This window comes from Leptodactylus fuscus, chromosome 4, assembly GCF_031893055.1.
Source record: "Leptodactylus fuscus isolate aLepFus1 chromosome 4, aLepFus1.hap2, whole genome shotgun sequence".
NCBI lineage: Eukaryota > Metazoa > Chordata > Amphibia > Anura > Leptodactylidae > Leptodactylus > Leptodactylus fuscus.
Genome location: NC_134268.1, coordinates 42117966 through 42137320, shown reverse-complemented (window position 1 = coordinate 42137320; position 19355 = coordinate 42117966).

Genomic DNA, 19355 nt, shown 5'->3' with positions numbered 1-19355 from the left:
CCTGTGATATAGTTCATTTCATTATGATTAAAGAGACTCGGAGTCCTCTGACAGTGTGTGCATAAGCGCAGTCTCACTCCATTTATTCTTTATCTGAATTCCTGACCTTTAACTGAGCTCTATCTCTCAAAGAGGGGATGAGAAAGAAACCTGCACAATAACACCCTGGAAGAGGGAAGAAGATCATCTCCATATTACTAAAAAAGTCAGGACATCATCATGATCCAGCTACATGCAGTGTATACCCTACGGATAGGAGAGGGGCCAAAGGGAACTAAAGAGAATACAAAAATAATCTATCTATCTATCTATCTATCTATCTATCTATCTATCTATCTATCTATCTATCTATCTATATCTCATGTATATCTATCATGTCTATCGTATAATTCTGTCATATTTTGCTTAGTTCAGTGTCTACAGATCCTTAACTCTCCTTTTTCTTTCCTTACATTTCCTTTTTGTTCAGCATATCCTTAGATGATTTTTACAAGATGACCAGCTGAAAAAACAAGTAGCAAGTAGACAGACACGGTTTCCCTATATGTTATATATACTTTGGGAGAATTTACGATTCCCTTTACGCCAGAATACTGGCATCCATGGGAATAGTTGTGGTACATCTTTAGTACATGAGTGGTCTTTCTGCCGATGATGCCTCTCTGCTCTTTCTGCTCCTTGACTGCAACTTATACTAAAGTGAGCAAAGTGGCAAGGGAGCCTGAAGGATCTGGACGGCAATGCCTCGGTCTGATGAATTAACTATATTTCATACCAGAAAACAGAGTGTGAGTTATATAGGAATATGTAGTATATAGTTTGTGAGAAGGTGACAAGTAAAGTGCTGGAGTCCCGCTATATCAGCCCCAGGTTTCTGACCTTTGTGTGGTCTAGGGCAGGTCTGGAATAGGCCTCAGCCCCAAGTGTGGGTACTGGGCTCATTACTGGGCCATAAAAACCTATAGAACCTGCATTTCAGTGCAGAACCAGTGAGTGAGAGGAGGCGTCTGGGTCTGTCCTGTTGTTCTGAGTCTGGTGCAAATGTATTGTGCTTATTGGTTTGTTTGTGTGGCTATTAGTAAGCCACATGTATAGTTAATTTCTACTATTTAGTTAGTTGCTCAGACGAGCAGGATTTTGTTTCTTATTGCCTTGCCTGGAGTTAAGGATGTATTTTATTTTGCTCATTTTGTGCCTGAAGTCGATTTATTTATTTTTCAGTATTTTTACTAAATAAACCTGTTTCCCGCATAGTTTGTGTTTCTGTCTCCTACTGTTGGGTCCGCACCACTGTTTCTACCTGCTACCTTTCCCACAAGTTATATAGGAATATGCATATAGATTAAAATTCTGGCAGACTGCAGTGAGACAGAATTTTTAACAGACTGCACACTCTTAATAGCTTAGGCACAGATAGCCAGTTGGGGAATTTATTAAGGCTGTTATAGTGAAAGACAGTCTTTTTTAGTGGTTTTATAAATCCAGATGCATGTTTCATATTGATGATCTATCCAAAGGATAAGCCCTCAATGTCCTATCTATTGGAGTCCAACATCTCTACCCTGCACAGATCAACCTCTGAGTGTGGAAGGCTACTGTAGTGGATGGGGATGCAGGCTGCTACTATTAGAGTAATAAGAGCAGAGTTGTAGTTCCATCCACTCTATAGCAATAGTGACAGGGAATATAGTAGCAGACTTCTTCCACTCCTTGTCCACTGCCACAGCTTCTGGTGCAGCCTGGCATAAGACTCCCACAAATCAATATGAAACATGCATTGGAGGCTGGAAACCCCTTTTACTAGTTTCCCTTGTATGTCTATGTGTGACTACCCAGTGGTTATGATTTAGGGTTGCAGACTATTGAGGGTCTTGTATGTTGCTCTATTGTGTGGAACTTGTATCATGAGAAATTAGAGTCCTTGAAGCGTACTTCCATTTACAAGCAACATTTCATAAATGAATTGTACAGGAGAAACTTTGTAATATAGCTTATTGAATAAATTCTTCTTCTCCCCACTTTCATACACAGTTACTTTTTACATATTAGTTTATGAAGAGGGGAAGGGTAGAATAAGACTGGTAGAAAAGACACACAAATAATTGCTGCTGCAACACTTTGCTACTCTGTGTTCTTTTAAAGGGGCCCTATCAGCAAAATTTTGCTGTATGAGCCCCACATATGCGTGAATAGCCTTTAAAAAGACTATTCAGGCACCGCAAATCTTATTTTAAACCCCCCTCCCATTTTAAAATAAAACTATAAAAACATATATGTAAATCATACCTTTGCATGGAACGTCTACCTCTTCTTTCTTCTTCTTTCGGCGAGGCCCTCTGGTCCTGGCTCTTCCCGGCTTCATCTTTATCTTCTTCCAGTGGTTCAAATACGATTGGTTGAAATCCGACGTGTGCGCAGTAGTGCAGCGCTCCCTCCGGAGCTACTGCACACACTCCGGCGCCATTTTTCTCAATGGCAGTGCTGCCGGAGTATGCGCAGTAGCTCCAGAGAGGGCACTACTGTGCATGTGCCGGATTTCAACCAATCAGATTTGATCCGCCGGAAGAAGATGAAGCCGGAGAAGAGCGAGGACTGGAGGGCGTCACCGAAAGAAGAAGAAAGAAGAGGTAGGCGTACCAGAAGATGACGTCGGTGCACATTCAGGTATGATTTACCTATGATTTTATAGTTTTATTTTAAAACGGGACGGGGTTTAAAATAAGTTTAGCGATGCCTGAATAGCTTTTTTAAAGGCTATTCACACATATGTGGGGCTCATACAGCAAAATTTTGCTGATAGGGCCTCTTTAACACTGCTAGGTTTGTAGATAAGAGGCTGTCATTGCACAGAATTAGGCAAAAAATCATTTAACAAAGCAGCAATAGCTTACTACTCCACCCCTCCCTTTTCCATAGAAGTCTGTGTGTGAGGATGGATACGGAGACAAATCTTATGTAAAGATAAGGAGAAGAAGAAGATCTTAATAAGTTTATTTTATTCACATGAACTATCCATTTATGACAAGGGGTTTATAACTGGAGGTACGTTTCAACATAATTGTCAGAAACATATGGTTGGACAGTCTAGAGATGAGCGAGTACTATTCGAAATGGCAGTTTTGAATAGCACACACCCATAGGAATGAATGAACGCAGCCGGCACGCAGGGGGTTAAGCTGCAGGACGCCCGCCCCGTCTGCGTGCCAGCCGGCTCCATTCATTCCTATGTGTGCGTGCTATTCGAAACTGTCGTTTCGAACAGTACTCGCTCATCTCTAGTGGACACATCTCTATATTGACCCCCAAATTCTGAATGCGTGGTTGGAATAAACCCAGATATTGTATTGATTTTAATAGCTGCACTTCTCTTAAGTGTTGGAACAAGGTCACTTCATAAATAATATGTTCATCTAGAATGTACAACGAAACTTAACTTTGATATGTGCCCCCTGACACTATCTCTAAGTGCTAAAATGTCAGTAGGAAATGCTGATCCTTGCACTAGTTTATAATACCTATTGATTACAATAATTCACTGATGTCAGTCATGGCGGCACTTTGTAGTCGAGGGGCTGCTAAAGAAATAGTTTATAATTGTGGCTTAAATTACAAGACCGAGAAAGTCAAGAGAAATTGCAGGTCTCCAGAGTACAGTATATTGTATCTCTATTATCTGAGCTACTATATTGTATTTCTATTTTTAATCCCTCCATTGAATGGCTCACTTCCCTGCCCTTATGACACTAATTTACCAGACAATGCAATGAATGTGTCTATTCTGCATAGACAGTATAGATTTTGCTCTATCTTTCAGATAATTGATTCTAGAAGAAGAAGATATTTACATCTCTGCTTCACATTGTAACATGCCAAGATAAATAATTGCATCTAAAGATTTCAAGAAACAGTAGGTTTAATATTATTATTCAGCAAGGAGATCTAAAAAATATAAAGTAATAAAATACAGATTTTTAACAAAATAAAAACTAGAGTTAAATGAATAGTCTATGTGAAAACTTTTCATACCTTATTAAAGAAAAATGCTTTCTTCTCCCTTCATTCAGTCTCCTATCACTGTCTCTCTTTCTCTCTTCAGTAGCCCCCTTCAAGTCCCTTCCCTTTCCATAGACTTCTGTTTTAGTGAGGTTTTGTCAGGTATCACCTCTCTGGATACGGGTTCTATTAGTGATAAGGAGGTTGATGAATGGAGAAAGAAGCATTTTTCTGTAAAACAACATATTATAAGATTTCTTATATTCACTTTTTTCTTATATTCATTAAAGGGAGTCAGTAGTAGAATCTGTTTCAAACCAATGACCGTATATTGTAGGGCGCTTCTACACTTTCCAAAGATGCCTTTCTTACTCTGCATTGCAGCTCCATTTTCACGAAAATTGGGATGTTATGCCTTTTCTAATCAGCTATATGGGCATTTCTTCTGCTTTGGCTTCACACTCTGCTCTGAATAATTGCCCCTGGCAATGTTAATCCATTCCACCACTGAAACCTGTTGCATCAGAATTATTAAGAGAATCTGGCCTCTTAATAATTCTGGCTCACCTTGGGAGGTCCAAGATCAACAAGAGGCGGAGGAGTAACTTGAATCTCCTTGGCCCAAATGCAAAATTTCTAATGAGACCCCCCCCCCCTACCTAACTTGTGGTATTTAGAATAGTAATATATTTATGTGGCCCCTCTAAGTGTACAGAGCAGTGTAGTTACTGCTACCTCTGCACCCCCTGTATCTACACCCCTGCTCAAATTTAATGCTCATGGGAGGGGTTGTGCAAAACTTCAAAAACATGGCTGCTTTCTTCTTAAGAAGTAGTAACATCATGTCTGTCATTCACTTGGCCACCCTGCAGCTCATTGGCAATCATTGTAATGTGACGAAGGGACGAAGATGTGGCATTGCCATGTGACCAACAGACAGGAGGTCACTTCCTGAGAAGAAGGAAGTAGCCATGTTTTTTATTTTCTGTCCAACTCCTTTAAGTAACAAAGAATTACTGTATTCATGCTAGTTTAGATGAAGTTGTAGTTTTGTAAACTCTACCAATATACATAAAACATGATTAAAGTACCTAGTAAGGTATATTATCAGTATCATAGAGCATACATTGTGATCACATGCTCATCATGGTCATCTAGAATCCAACACTTGGCCTTGGTAATGGAAATAATAAATTACTAAGGTGAAATAAATATCTTACGCCAAGGTACGGCATGTTCATGGTAAGTCGTGGTATGGTTTGAAGGTGCCATGTTTAGTATTTCATGAGAACAAAGCCTCAAAGTGAATGACATGGCCAATAAGCTGATAATGGAGACAGATGAAATCCATTTTCCAATCCATTAATATCCATCAGTTAACGTAATGGAATGGAATCTATTCTTAATCATCTAAAGAGATGAAAAGGAGATGAAACATTTCATGACTAGCCTGCACATTGCCTTATTTGTAGCTTCAGAGGATGGATTTGGGTATCTTAGATGGCATTGAAAGTAGTTGTATAAGATTCAGAAACCACGCCACACCTGTCCATGAGGTGTGGCTTATAGCGTGTGCATCGGTAGTAGTCACTACTGTGCCCCAGATCCTAAGGGGCCCCACAACACATAAATATATCCCTTTTCTAAATTGCACAGGAAGAGGTATAACTTGGGCCCCAATGTAAAGTAAATAAGAGGGCTCCCAAATTACCATGTGCTATCAATATAACTGGTTTCCTTATATTGTAGAGAGGACTTCTGGGCCCCCCTCAGACACCAGGGCCAGGTGACAATTGCTACTTCTGTGCCCCCTATGGCTATGCCTCTAAGTACAGGGTAAAGAAGGGTCCCATTGCAAATTTTTGATCTATGCCCAAGAACGTCAATTTAATTTTTTGCATGGACTGTGTTAACTTAGACCCATTCAATTTAATGGACATAAAGTGCAATACCAGACATGGCCTGTTGGAAGACATGGCACTGTTTCTGGGAAAAAATCAGAATTTTTTCCTAATCCTGGACAACCACTTTAGTTTTCCTATAATATATTATGTCGGTTGCTGCTGTACTTGTTTTACTTTTTTACAGTTTATGGGACAGAAAATGAAGGTTAGTTCATGAGTTAGTTGGGAAAGATTAAAGGGGTTATGTCAAAGAAAATATATACCCTCTATCCTTAGAATACAATATGAATTGCTGATCAGTGGAGATTTGACCATTAAGACCCCTACTGATCCTGAGAATGGGGCTGTTTTACCCCTGTTGTGAATTCAGCCATCCCTATTACAGCCAAACCCTGACGGAAATGGATGTAACCCAAATCTCATTCACTTCAATGGGAATGCCAGAGAAAGCCAAAGTGTAACAATCCCCAGGTGTTAGTTTTTAAATTGAAAGATGAGTCAACAATAATGGCTTACTTACACCCTTCATGGAGAGCAAACTCAGGGGAAGACTGATATGATCTGATGTTCATGGGAACCCATCAAGGGAAATAAGGATTGGACTTGTTGAATTTGAAAAAAAATAAGGTGTCACCAGAGGTGCCTGGCAGCAACTGACTCCTCTCTACTAGGGTTGAGCCAATCTTGACTTTTCAGGATCGATTTTAAAATCCGATTTCCGATCATTTTTCATTCGAACCCGATCTCAATCCCAATTCCGATCCCAATGCAAGTCAATGGGATTTTTTTTATTAATCAGAGATCGGATTTTAAAAAGCAATCCTATTCACTATACAGCATGGAATCTAACAATTGTTAGAATCCATGCTGTGTAGTGAATCACTAAAGTAGCCAGAGGATTTTTTTTTAATCCTCTGGCTACTTAGTCCCCCCTGGTGTCCACTTACCTCCAGAGATGGCTGGTCCGGAGCCCGGTGCCTTCCTTCTTCTTTGCCTCGCTGCTCCTCCACGCCGCTCTTCTCCCTTCGCTGCCCTCTCCCTGCCAGATTAGGAGAGTGTGGGCGGGTTAGGAGAGTGTGGGCGGGTACTGGGAGGGGAGATGTCACGTCTCCCCACCCTGTACCCGCCCACACTCTCCTAAGCCACAAGCCCCGCCTACCTAGCACTTTAAACACTAACCTGGGAGGCGGGGTAGCGAGGCAAGAAGACTGCAGCGTGGAGCGGCAGCGAGGACAAGAAGGAGGGCACCGGAGCAGCCATCTCTAGAGGTAAGTAGCTGCTAGAGATGTTTAGTTTAGCCTCCCATTCCAATGAATGGAGGCAGCCGGCGCGCAGGGGGTTAAGGCTGTGTGCCGGCTGCTTCCATTCATTCCTATGGAACTGCAGCGGAGCCTTCACACTAAGTATACAGCGTATACTCAGTGTGAAGGCTAAGCAAAGCATTGTGGGAAAAGATCACCGATCTCAATCCCACATAAAAAGATCGTGTTCGGAATTCCGATCGTGATTGTGAAATTTTCTCGATCGCCGATCGGAATCCGATCATTTCAGAACATGATCGCTCAACCCTACTCTCTACCCCTTAAACATATGATTTGGAATTGGGAGGAACAACTATTGGTGAAATCTGTGTTGGTAAAGCTTGCATATTTTTCACTTGGTAGAGGAGAGTAAAAATGATGACATATCTTCCAGAGGAACAAAGAATTGGGTAAGATTAATTTGACATGATGTCCCCTGGAAACCCAAAAGAATAAATCTTACAGCCTTCAAAAAGCCAGAGATGTGTTCGATTATGAACCAGGAAAATGCCGTGGTCCTGAAGTAGTTAAGGGTATGTTCCCATATGGCAGACTAGAAATCCAGTATGTGCTTTTCGTTCCATACATTATTAAGATGAATACGAAAGTTGCAAAATTTTTGCAACAAATGTATCATGGGTGAATATATCTGGTTGGGTTGCATGTGACGGATGTGAGAAGTTGTACAGGGGGGCCCAAGCCACTGCCACCAGGAGCTTGCTGACACATGTACTACCTCCTCCATACTTCACAGCCCAAACCGTTGCTCTTGAATATCTACATGTTTATGATATCTTGTATTATTATGGCACCACGTCTCCTTTCATGGACAGTCTCCTACTGTGTCAATAAACTTAACAAGTAAACTGAAGTATCTGGAGTGCTGTCCATCTTTTTATACAAACACTATATTGATTTGGTGGATTTTGGTCAGCCACCTATGGAATCCGTGCACCTATTTACAATCCATTACATTAGATGCGCTCAAGCCCTTTAGTTATGCCTCTATCGTATAAATTCACACAAATTGTTGCTGTGCATTTATGGCTCGTCTTGCTAAGTTTTTTAATTTAACTTTTTAGGTTAAAATATTGTTATTTTCAGTATTTCAAGAGAAAGTGCTTGTTTCAAAATACAAAAAGCCAAAAAGTTTAAAAAAAGAAAGCCATTAGTGTTGAGCGAGTAGTATTCGAACGAGTACCTCGCCGGCATAGAAATGCGTGTAATCGGCCGAACACCAAGGGGTTAAACGCTTCGAATATTCGGTGCGTTTAACCCCTTGGTGTTCAGCCGATTACACGCATTCCTATGCCGGCGAGGTATTCGATCGAATACTACTCGCTCAACACTAAAAGCCATTCCATTGCTTGCAGTCCTGAGTCTAAAATAAGTATGGGTGTGAAGAAAACCTAAAATAGGTTTAAAATCTGCCATAAAGAGAAGATACTGCAGTAAAACCATCTCTACAAAAATTCTAATAAAATTAAGCCTGGAATCTTTATGAATTCTATACAGGCTGCTTTGAGTTAACTTAGAAAGACAAGGATAGCCGTGTCTAATTTTTTTATTTGATATCAATGCTCTTCTTCTTAACCTTGAGCCTTTCATATATCTTAGAACTGTAGATAATACGGAAGCTTTAAAGCTCGGGTCGTCTCTTGAGTGGACAATGGCAGCGCTACATTGTCTTCTTGACATCTATCTGTATGTTTTTGTTCTTCCATTCATCTCTCTCTTGCGGTTCTGACTTCATCTCTTTCTCTGTTCAAATCTACTTTTATTGAACGTGCACGACTGTGTTGGGATTTCATGGTTATTTAAGTCATACTTCTTTGTATTCTTAGAAATATTGCCCCCTCCCCTTTAAATCAATGGTTTTCCCATAGGTCTAATTTGTTTTGATACCTGTGTCTGTTAACACTTTTTATTCTCACTGTAATTGTTCCATTTCTTGTGGGTTTTTTTTTTAGTTTGGATCAATAATAGATATGCCTTTACATCCCCAGATACCGTCGTAACGAGAACTGAAATCAAATTCACATGAAGTTCCTTTTCTTTTCACTTAAGGACTAGAGACATCACTTGTCATTTTGACTATAGTACATTGTATTAACCCCTTCACTATTAGTTACAGGGAATTTGTAAGATTTAGGAACGGGGAATGTACAAACGGAGTAATTCCACTTTGGCTGTAGTTCATTGTAAGAATAAAGGTTGCCATATATATTACGGTAGGTTTATACCTACAGCACGTTTCCTGCTCTACCAGTCCATCGGAACAGAAAAAAAGATCCCTTCTATAAGGGACACCAATGGTGCCATTGAATATTATGGGGTCCATCAGAGGGTCGTCCTTTATCATTGAAATTTCCAGACAAAAAAGTCAAATTACAGAACTAATTAATTAGATTAAATGATTTCTTATGGATCTACGCTGGAAACTCAGAACGTAGACTCAGATATGAACAATTATGTATTTCACACCTGAAGCTGCTTTTCAAAACCACAACATGGTTTCTGGACAAGTTATTCCAAAGGGATGTACTAACTATTATATGAATAAACATCTCAATGGTGACAGATTGTTGTCTATACCAGTTGTCAGTGGACACAACTTTTATGGCAGGAACTTTCTGTGGTTTGGAGCAGTAGTTCTTCACCTACAGTACATGCGCCCCTGTGGGCACGCCCTTCCATCCCCGGGAGTATGTGTCATGGCTGAGAACCCTTTCCTGCTCAGTAAGGATGAATGCCTAGCACAATCACGGGCACCAGCCATACTTTAACTTGGGACAGTCTCTCTCAGCAGGAAATCTCAGCACTTTAATAAAACGGTGAGCCCTGGTGATTGATGTATCTCCATTGCTAACTCACAACTTTGCTCTCCTCTCCCTCTCTGCTCTGGGTGTTGAATGCTGATATCACAAAAGACCCAGGAGCAGAGAATAAGGGGGAAGCAGAGATGTGAGTAATGAATCAAGATCTCCCTGGACATTGTTGCATGTGGGGACACTGAGAGAGTCACCATACAGTGTGTGGGCGACTGAGGGGACCGTTATACAATGTGTGTGTGTGGGGGGGGGGGCACTGAGGAGGCCATTACTCTGGGTGGGAGTGCTGAAGGGGACATTATATGGTATATTAGGACACTTAGGGCCCATAATACAGTATGTGGGCACTGAGAAGGCCATTATACTATGTGTGGGAATGCTGAGGGGTCCATAATACAGTATGGTGGTACTAAGAAGGTTATAATATTGATAATACTGTGTGTGGGAGCATTGAAGGGGGTTTAATATGGTGTTTGGGGACAGTAAGGGGGCCATTATACTATGTGTGGAAACACTGAGTGGACCATAATACAGTGTGGGGCACTAAGAATGTTATAATTCTGTGTGTGGGGGAACTGAATGTTAGGATTGTGCAGTAACTGCGGCCATGATATGGGCGTTGCTGTCTGTTCCTCTGCACAATCCAGGGTTGTAGGGGTTAATCTGCCTTGCAACAGCCGGGCATGGTCGACTGGTTGAGCAACATGTTTGTTGACCAATGAACGCTCGGATTGGGCAGCTGGGCTTTTTTGCTGGTGACCGCCCCTTGCCTATATAAGGGGGCTGGTCTGGACGCCCGGCGCTCTAAGATTTAATTCAAATTCAAATCCTAACCTGAATTGATGTGTGTGTGGTGCTTAGGTTCCAGCCTGTCAACACTTAGTGGCCCTAGTTAGAATATCCCCTGAGTCAGCAATGCCATTTGTAGTTGGGCAGCATGCTGCCTGGTGTGTGTGAGTTGTCAGTCAGTATTCACACTGACCAGTTGTTAGGCTGTAGCTGCATTGGGGGTTGGGTGACTGGAAGCACACAGGGTTTGTTGGTCTCTGGCTAGTCCAGGAGTGCTGGCTAGCCAGTTAATTTATTTGTGCAGCTGCTCTGACTGCACAGGGCTCTGTGAACGGTAACAGAGCACACCTGGTCCTTTTATTTAGCTGGCAGTGACAGTAACTGTTAGACAGTGTTCACACCAGGTTTATTAGCAGTCAGTAGCCCAGAGAGCTCAGTAGGGTTTAGTTTTTTTGTTTTTTTTTAAATAAACCCTGCTGCCCACAACACTGAATACAATATAATATGGTGTGTGGGGATACTAAGGGGGCAATTAAGCTTTATTTTGTTACCATTTATATCTGCTTGCTACATTGGGGGTGTAGGGTTGGCACTTTTTCAGCAGAGGTTACCTCACTTTAAAAGATTAAGCAACACTGAAAATGAAAACACTGGTTTGGATCTTATGAGAAACCCAGCCAGAAATCATGGCTGGGGTTCTGACAAGTCCCAGACCATAGAAATCCTACATTCATGGTTGTATCCTTTAGCAACCGATCAAGACAACAGAATGTCGCCACTAAGATTGTCAGAGGAAATCTTTAAAACTTTGCAAAATTTTTAATTACTTATGTTTGCAAAAATGTATAACTTTTAATTGTCTGCAAATTTAACTTAGGTTATGTTCATGGGAGAAGCTCTTTAAGTTTAAGCCAAGACTGTATTTGTGTCTGTGTGTGATTACTCAGCCGAGGTGGGGAGGGAGGGGGGGTGCGGCAATTTGCAAACTTTCGAGAATAATGTAATATTCTTATATGACTAAGGGCATTACACGTGTCTGAAATGTATAAGTGGTTTTTGCTCTTGTTCACTCTGATGGATATTATCTTGTCTTAAAAAAAGCCACTTATCTTACTTGGAATTGGAGGAATTAGATGCTGGATTTCATCCTATTTTCTCATGTCAGGAAATTGCATTGAATTGGTTTGAAGACAAATTGTAATCCTCAATCAAATTGGAGATTAGTTAGATGTGGACACATCTGTACATAGTGTGATGCCAAAACTGGATTTAGATGTCCCTCATTAATAATCCATTCTGTTACTTTACTCTTTTGTTGAATATCAAACTGTAACTGTCCGCCCATATTAAATACAATGGTGAAAATGTATCATTTGATAAAAAGAATCTGTGCCAGGTTCTGCTCTTGCACTGTTTTATATGCTGTGCCTAAGCCATGCAAAGTTATCAAAAAAGGTGCAGATTAATAACTTTTGTCCAATCTATTCCTAACAACTCCTCCCCTTTGTGGAAAGCTGCTAGGTACTTGTAACATTAATTTTATAGACTGCTGATTGAAGTCAAAAATTTTGCTCAATTTTTGAAAATTCACACTTTATAAATTCTACTCCAAGTGTCTTTTGATCCGAATAAAATTGTCACAGTAGAGATCAAAAGAACTAGTGATGGACATTCTGGCATACCATATGTTTCAATTCCATTGCTATTAAAGGTTAAGTTTTATGGATATTTTCTGATTACGTTTTGGAGTTATTGCAGTGTAGGGACCACAGCACTCGCATGAGCACCATACCCCCATACCCCCTTTCAACAGTTGATCAACCTAGGTCACTATTGATCTCTTATTGAAGACCTATCCTGGGGATAGATCATCAATAAAACGGAACTGGACAACTCCTTTAAATATTAAAGATCTGTTCTGTAATTTAGTTTAGAACGTGCCATCTGGGATTTGAGTGTTGGATATACTGTTTATAAGGAATGGATTTTCTTTGCTTTTCTTGCTTTAATAATCAAAGTAAAAAAAAAAAAAAAAAAAAAAAAAAAAGTAAAAAGTTGGAAAAAAACCCCAGATCCATTCCTTTTTCATGATATCTACCTTTGTAAATGATCTTTTAGTCTTATAAGCTCATCTCTAAATAATCTCTAAATGCAGACTACTGTACACCAGCAGGAGGGCTACTGTACAGGACTTAATACCTGCTAAATCTTATTAAGCCTCTAGCTAGCTCATCATCCTCGGCAAGGCAAGATGATAAAAGTAGAACTATTGATATAAACTGGATTGTTTAAACATGATTCTGCTTTGTAGGACTTAAAGGGATTGTTCAGGATTTGGAGGAAACAGTGGGGTGGTGAGAGGGGTGTAAAATAAACAAAAAATCAGTCACCCGCCCCTGCATCTTGGTTGTCTACCCTATCTTTACCATTCTAAGGTTGTGGTGCTGGAATTCCAGAGGGTCATGTGACTGTCAAGACCAATTAGTGGCCTCAGCAGTCGCTGGAAAGGAGCCAGAAATGTCACTTACTTGTATTACGTGTTCCTTAGGGTGGGTTCACATCTGCGCCCGGTCGCCACTTTAGCCAATCCGGCAGGTTTCTGACTTTTGCCTCAAGAAACTGGACAGGAGACAGAAACTGGGAAGTCAGTTTTCAAACTCCTTCACTGGAATGGGTTTGCAAAGTGACCGTCCGTGAGCGTCTTCTGCCTGTCCGCATTTTTATTACCCGACTTTGTGTCTGGGTAATAAAAACGGTTTTGCCGTGGACAGGCAGAAAACGCTCACGGGCGCTCACTTTGTAATCCCATTTAAGAGAATGGGTTTGAAAAAAGACTGCTGGGTTTTCGTCCCGTCTGGTATTTCAGGGCAGAAGACGAAAACCCGCCGGATTGGCTAAAGCGGAGACCGGGCGCTGATATGAACCCGCCCTTACCTGTAACTGCTCAGGCCACATGAGCCTCAGGACTTCTGCAAATGACCTCAATATGAGATGGAAAGGATAACAACAGCAGACAATGGCGTACCAGTGGCAGCTCGCTATGAATTTTTTGTTAATTTTATACCTTCCCCGGTCACCCCACAGGTTACAAATCCTGAATTTTTTTTATTTTTTTTTTAAATGTAGATTGTGAGCCCCACATAGAGCTCACAATGCACATTTTTTTCCCCTATCAGTATGTCTTTGGAATATGGGATGGAAATCCATGCAAACACGGGGAGAACATACAAACTCCTTGCAGATGGTTTTATGCCCTTGGCGGGATTTGAACACCAGGACTCCAGCGCTGCAAGGCTAACCACTGAGCCACCGTGTGGCCCCTTAAATCCTGAAAAATTTTTGCATCTGTTGCTGAGATATTTAATTATTTCACAGTATGAAAATGAGCAGCCTGGAGCACTGAGGGATCCATTGCTCCACACTGCTAAGCCCCGCACTGATCTAACACACCTGCAAAGACACGAGAACACCAGGTCAAGTGATATTTCAATATAGTTACCTGACCCTGTCACTTACGGAACGGAGGCGGAGAAGAAGTGTGGGGGCAAAGCAGTTCGATGTTCTACTGCTCTACAATGGAGACACAAATTTTCATGGGAAAAAGCGTGTCAAAGCCAGTGAGCCTGTACAGCTGGTTTAATATTCTTCGCCCTGGTGACAGACTCCCTTTACCTGTATGTTGTATTGTAATTATAAAAATCTCAATGAAAACATTACATATAAAGACAGCCTAGGGCTCAGTGCAAACATCTGTTACCGATTTCCAGTTGTGGGCAATATGACAAAAGATCTCGGAAATGCAGTAGTTTTTCGGTTGCGTTCACAGGATAATTCTCTCAGATTGGCCGAAATACTTAAATGGGACTTGCTAAAATCTCACTTACTTTGCTATTGAATTAGCCGCCAACAACTTTGAGGCACCTAATCCACTTTGAGTGTGTCCTATGTGGACCCATCTTTATAGAGGCTTCATATGAATCCAAGAAGATCCCTTTAAGTTATTGAACGAGTAGTTGAGCAGCAGCTATAGAAATAATATGGGACATTTTTTACACTCACGTGAAACCGGTTACACATTACCATACAGTAGCAACATGGCCTAGCGCGACGTATCCAGCTAAGATTGAGGCAAGCCCGCCACCCTGCATACTGGCGAAAAGCCCCAATGTCCTGGTCCATAGACTGGTGGTCATGCAGTGTTACCACCCACATGGCTACTATACCCTAATTTGCATCAACACTAAAAGTGCTTATATCTTTGCAATAGCTGAACGTAGTTAGATAAATAAAATGCCAAAATGCTCAGTATGGCAGCGCCTACCAGATGATGTATGTCATAGGGCTTTAGAGACCTGATGACAGGTTCTCTATAAGCTATGCAACTGTGCAGGAGCCATGTAGGTTTGGGAATACACTATGATCTTATAAAATAACAAATTACACATATTGGATTACCCCCATTTCCACCCATGTCTCACAATTATCGGAGCACTGATGAGGGGTATTAGAGAGACCAATAATGGTGTGGCGTTTCTATATGCATCTATATATACAGAGTAGTTAGATTTTTTGCACTTGCATGGGATGTATAGCGGACACATAAGCGCAGACTGTAGACATCGATTACAAGATATAAGGCACCCGCGCTTCTGATTTTTAAAGGCGATGTTTTCTTAATTATTCATCCTTATCCGCTAATGTAACTATAATTGCTTCCCCGCGGTGAAAACATTGACGCATTGTCTCGCAGTCTTCCACTGTTTATTTAATAGTCTTAATGAGCTGTTAATTTGGCTGTAATTGTTGTGCCATAAATTACAATACTTGGAGCTACTGGAGCTTATTTCCTTCAACTTGCCAATGACTTTGTTACTATGAACTGATTTGCAAAAAAATGACTCTTGGTTAAAAGTGGTACCTATTCTGTCAATAATAAAATTTCCTCATTAGCATCGATGTAAGGGTATTGTGGGGAATCGCTCAGGTAGATGCTCGGTAGCAGTGCAGGAAACAGGGACACAGAGACTGGGTTGCACTTAAGTTCAGTATTTATTCACTTTTTGTGCATAAACTGCCTTTGCAGAGTCACATGCAAGTAAAACAAAAAACTTCTCAGATGAGAACTAACTAAACATAAGGAAACTTTTCCCTGACTATACAAGAACCTGGCTACCAGACTCCCGCCTTGGCAACAACAACGGGTGGCACAGTACCTGCTTTGTAGGTTCGGTCTGGACAGGTCAACTCTGTCAGTGTGGTGCCACCGCTTCTAGTCCTCACACACAGACTATATCAAGTCTTAATTACCCAGCTGACCTCCCTGGTGTGGGTCTTTACCAAACACTAGAGATGAGCGAACACTAAAATGTTCGAGGTTTGAAATCCGATTCGAACAGCCACTCACTGTTCGAGTGTTCGAACGGGTTTCGAACCCCATTATAGTCTATGGGGAACATATACTCGTTAAGGGGGAAACCCAAATCCGTCTCAGGAGGGTCACCAAGTCCACTATGACACCACAGGAAATGATGCCAACACCTCTGGAATGACACTGGGACAGCAGGGGAAGCATGTCTGGAGGCATAAAAGTCACTTTATTTCATGGAAATCCCTGTCAGCTTGCAATTTTCGCAAGCTAACTTTTTCCCATAGGAATGCATTGGCCAGTGCTGATTGGCCAGAGTACGGAATTCGACCAATCAGCGCTGGCTCTGCTGGATGAGGCGGAGTCTAAGATCGCTCCACACCAGTCTCCATTCAGGTCCGACCTTAGACTCCGCCTCCTCCGGCAGAGCCAGCGCTGATTGGCCGAAGGCTGGACAATGCATTTCTATTAGAGATGAGCGAACAGTGTTCTATCGAACACATGTTCGATCGGATATCAGGGTGTTTGCCATGTTCGAATCGAATCGAACACCGCGTGGTAAAGTGCGCCAAAATTCGATTCCCCTCCCACCTTCCCTGGTGCCTTTTTTGCACCAATAACAGCGCAGGGGAGGTGGGACAGGAACTACGACACCGGGGGCATTGAAAAAAATTGGAAAAAGTCATTGGCTTCCGAAATCAGGTGACCTCCATTTTAGACGAATAGTGGATTTCAAATCCGGGTCATATGAGAATGTGAACTTTGTGACTATGAGACAGGGATAGCTGTACAGGCAGGGATAGCTAGGGATAATCTTTATTTAGGGGGGAATGTTATTAAAAATAACTTTTTGGGGCTCTATCGGGTGTGTAATTGTGATTTTTGTGAGATAAACTTTTTCCCATAGGAATGCATTGGACAGTGCTGATTGGCCACAGTACGGAATTTGACCAATCAGCGCTGGCTCTGCTGGAGGAGGCGGAGTCTAAGATCGCTCCACACCAGTCTCCATTCTGGTCCGACCTTAGACTCCGCCTCCTCCAGCAGAGCCAGCGCTGATTGGTCGAATTCCGTACTCTGGCCAATCAGCGCTGGCCAATGCATTCTATTAGCATGATGAAGTAGAGCTAAATGTGTGTGTTTAGCTCAACTACACCTTGTGCACCCTCGGCTCTGCTACATCAGAGCCGAGGGTGTGCTTGAACCCTTGTGCACACTCTGCTTCATCAAGCTAATAGAATGCATTGGCCAGCGCTGATTGGCCAAAGCATTCTATTAGCCCGATGAAGTAGAGCTGAATGTGTGTGCTAAGCACACACATTCAGCACTGCTTCATCACGCCAATACAATGCATTAGCCAGTGCTGATTGGCCAGAGTACGGAATTCGGCCAATCAGCGCTGGCTCTGCTGGAGGAGGCGGACCTGGTCACACCAATGGAGACTGGTGTGGAGCGATCTTAGACTCTGCCTCCTCCAGCAGAGCCAGCGCTGATTGGTCGAGTTCCGTACTCTGTCCAATCAGCGCTGGCCAATGCATTCTATTAGCGTGAACTGAGTTTGCACAGGGGTTCTAGTGCACCCTCGGCTCTGCTACATCAGATTAGTACATCTGATGTAGCAGTGCCGAGTGTGCATCAGATGTGTAGTTCAGCAAAACTGACTCAGCACTGCTAAGTCTCTGCATTCGCATAGGAATGCATTGGCCAGCCTTCGGCCAATCAGCGCTGGCTCTGCCGGAGGAGGCGGAGTCTAAGGTCGGACCTGAATGGAGACTGGTGTGGAGCGATCTTAGACTCCGCCTCCTCCAGCAGAGCCAGCGCTGATTGGTCGAGTTCCGTACTCTGGCCAATCAGCACTGGCCAATGCATTTCTATGGGGAAAAGTTAGCTTGCGAAAATCGCAAACTGACAGGGATTTCCATGAAATAAAGTGACTTTTATGCCCCCAGACATGCTTCCCCTGCTGTCCCAGTGTCATTCCAGGGTGTTGGTATCATTTCCTGGGGTGTCATAGTGGACTTGGTGACCCTCCAGACACGAATTTGGGTTTCCCCCTTAACGAGTTTATGTTCCCCATAGACTATAATGGGGTTCGAAACCCATTCGAACACTCGAACAGTGAGCGGCTGTTCGAATCGAATTTCGAACCTCGAACATTTTAGTGTTCGCTCATCTCTAATTCCTATGGGTATGCAGAGACTCAGCAGTGTTGAGCCAGTTCTGCTCAACTACACAGTGTGCCGGTCAGCCCATCAGATGTAGCAGAGCCGAGGGTGTAGTAGAACCCTTGTGCACACTCGGCTCTGCTACATCAGAGCCGAGGGTGCACTAGAACCCTTGTGCACACTCGGCTCTGCTATATCAGAGCCGAGGGTGCACTAGAACCCTTGTGCACACTCGGCTCTGCTACATCAGAGCCGAGGGTGCACTAGAACCCTTGTGCACACTCGGCTCTGCTACATCAGAGCCGAGGGTGCACTGGAACCCTTGTGCACACTCAGCTCGCGCTAATAGAATGCATTGGCCAGCGCTGATTGGCCAATGCATTCTATTAGCCTGATGAAGCAGAGCTGAATGTGTGTGCTTAGCTCAACTACTCCACTGGCGTAGTTGAGCTAAGCACACACATTTAGCTCTACTTCATCATGCTAATAGAATGCATTGGCCAGCGCTGATTGGCCAGAGTACGGAATTCGACCAATCAGCGCTGGCTCTGCTGGAGGAGGCGGAGTCTAAGGTCGGACCAGAATGGAGACTGGTGTGGAGCGATCTTAGACTCCGCCTCCTCCAGCAGAGCCAGCGCTGATTGGTCAAATTCCGTACTGTGGCCAATCAGCACTGTCCAATGCATTCCTATGGGAAAAAGTTTATCTCACAAAAATCACAATTACACACCCGATAGAGCCCCAAAAAGTTATTTTTAATAACATTCCTACCTAAATAAAGGTTATCCCTAGCTATCCCTGCCTGTACAGCTATCCCTGTCTCATAGTCACAAAGTTCACATTCTCATATGACCCGGATTTGAAATCCACTATTCGTCTAAAATGGAGGTCACCTGATTTCGGCAGCCAATGACTTTTTCTGATTTTTTTCAATGCCCCCGTTGTCGTAGTTCCTGTCCCACCTCCCCTGCGCTGTTATTGGTGCAAAAAAGGCGCCAGGGAAGGTG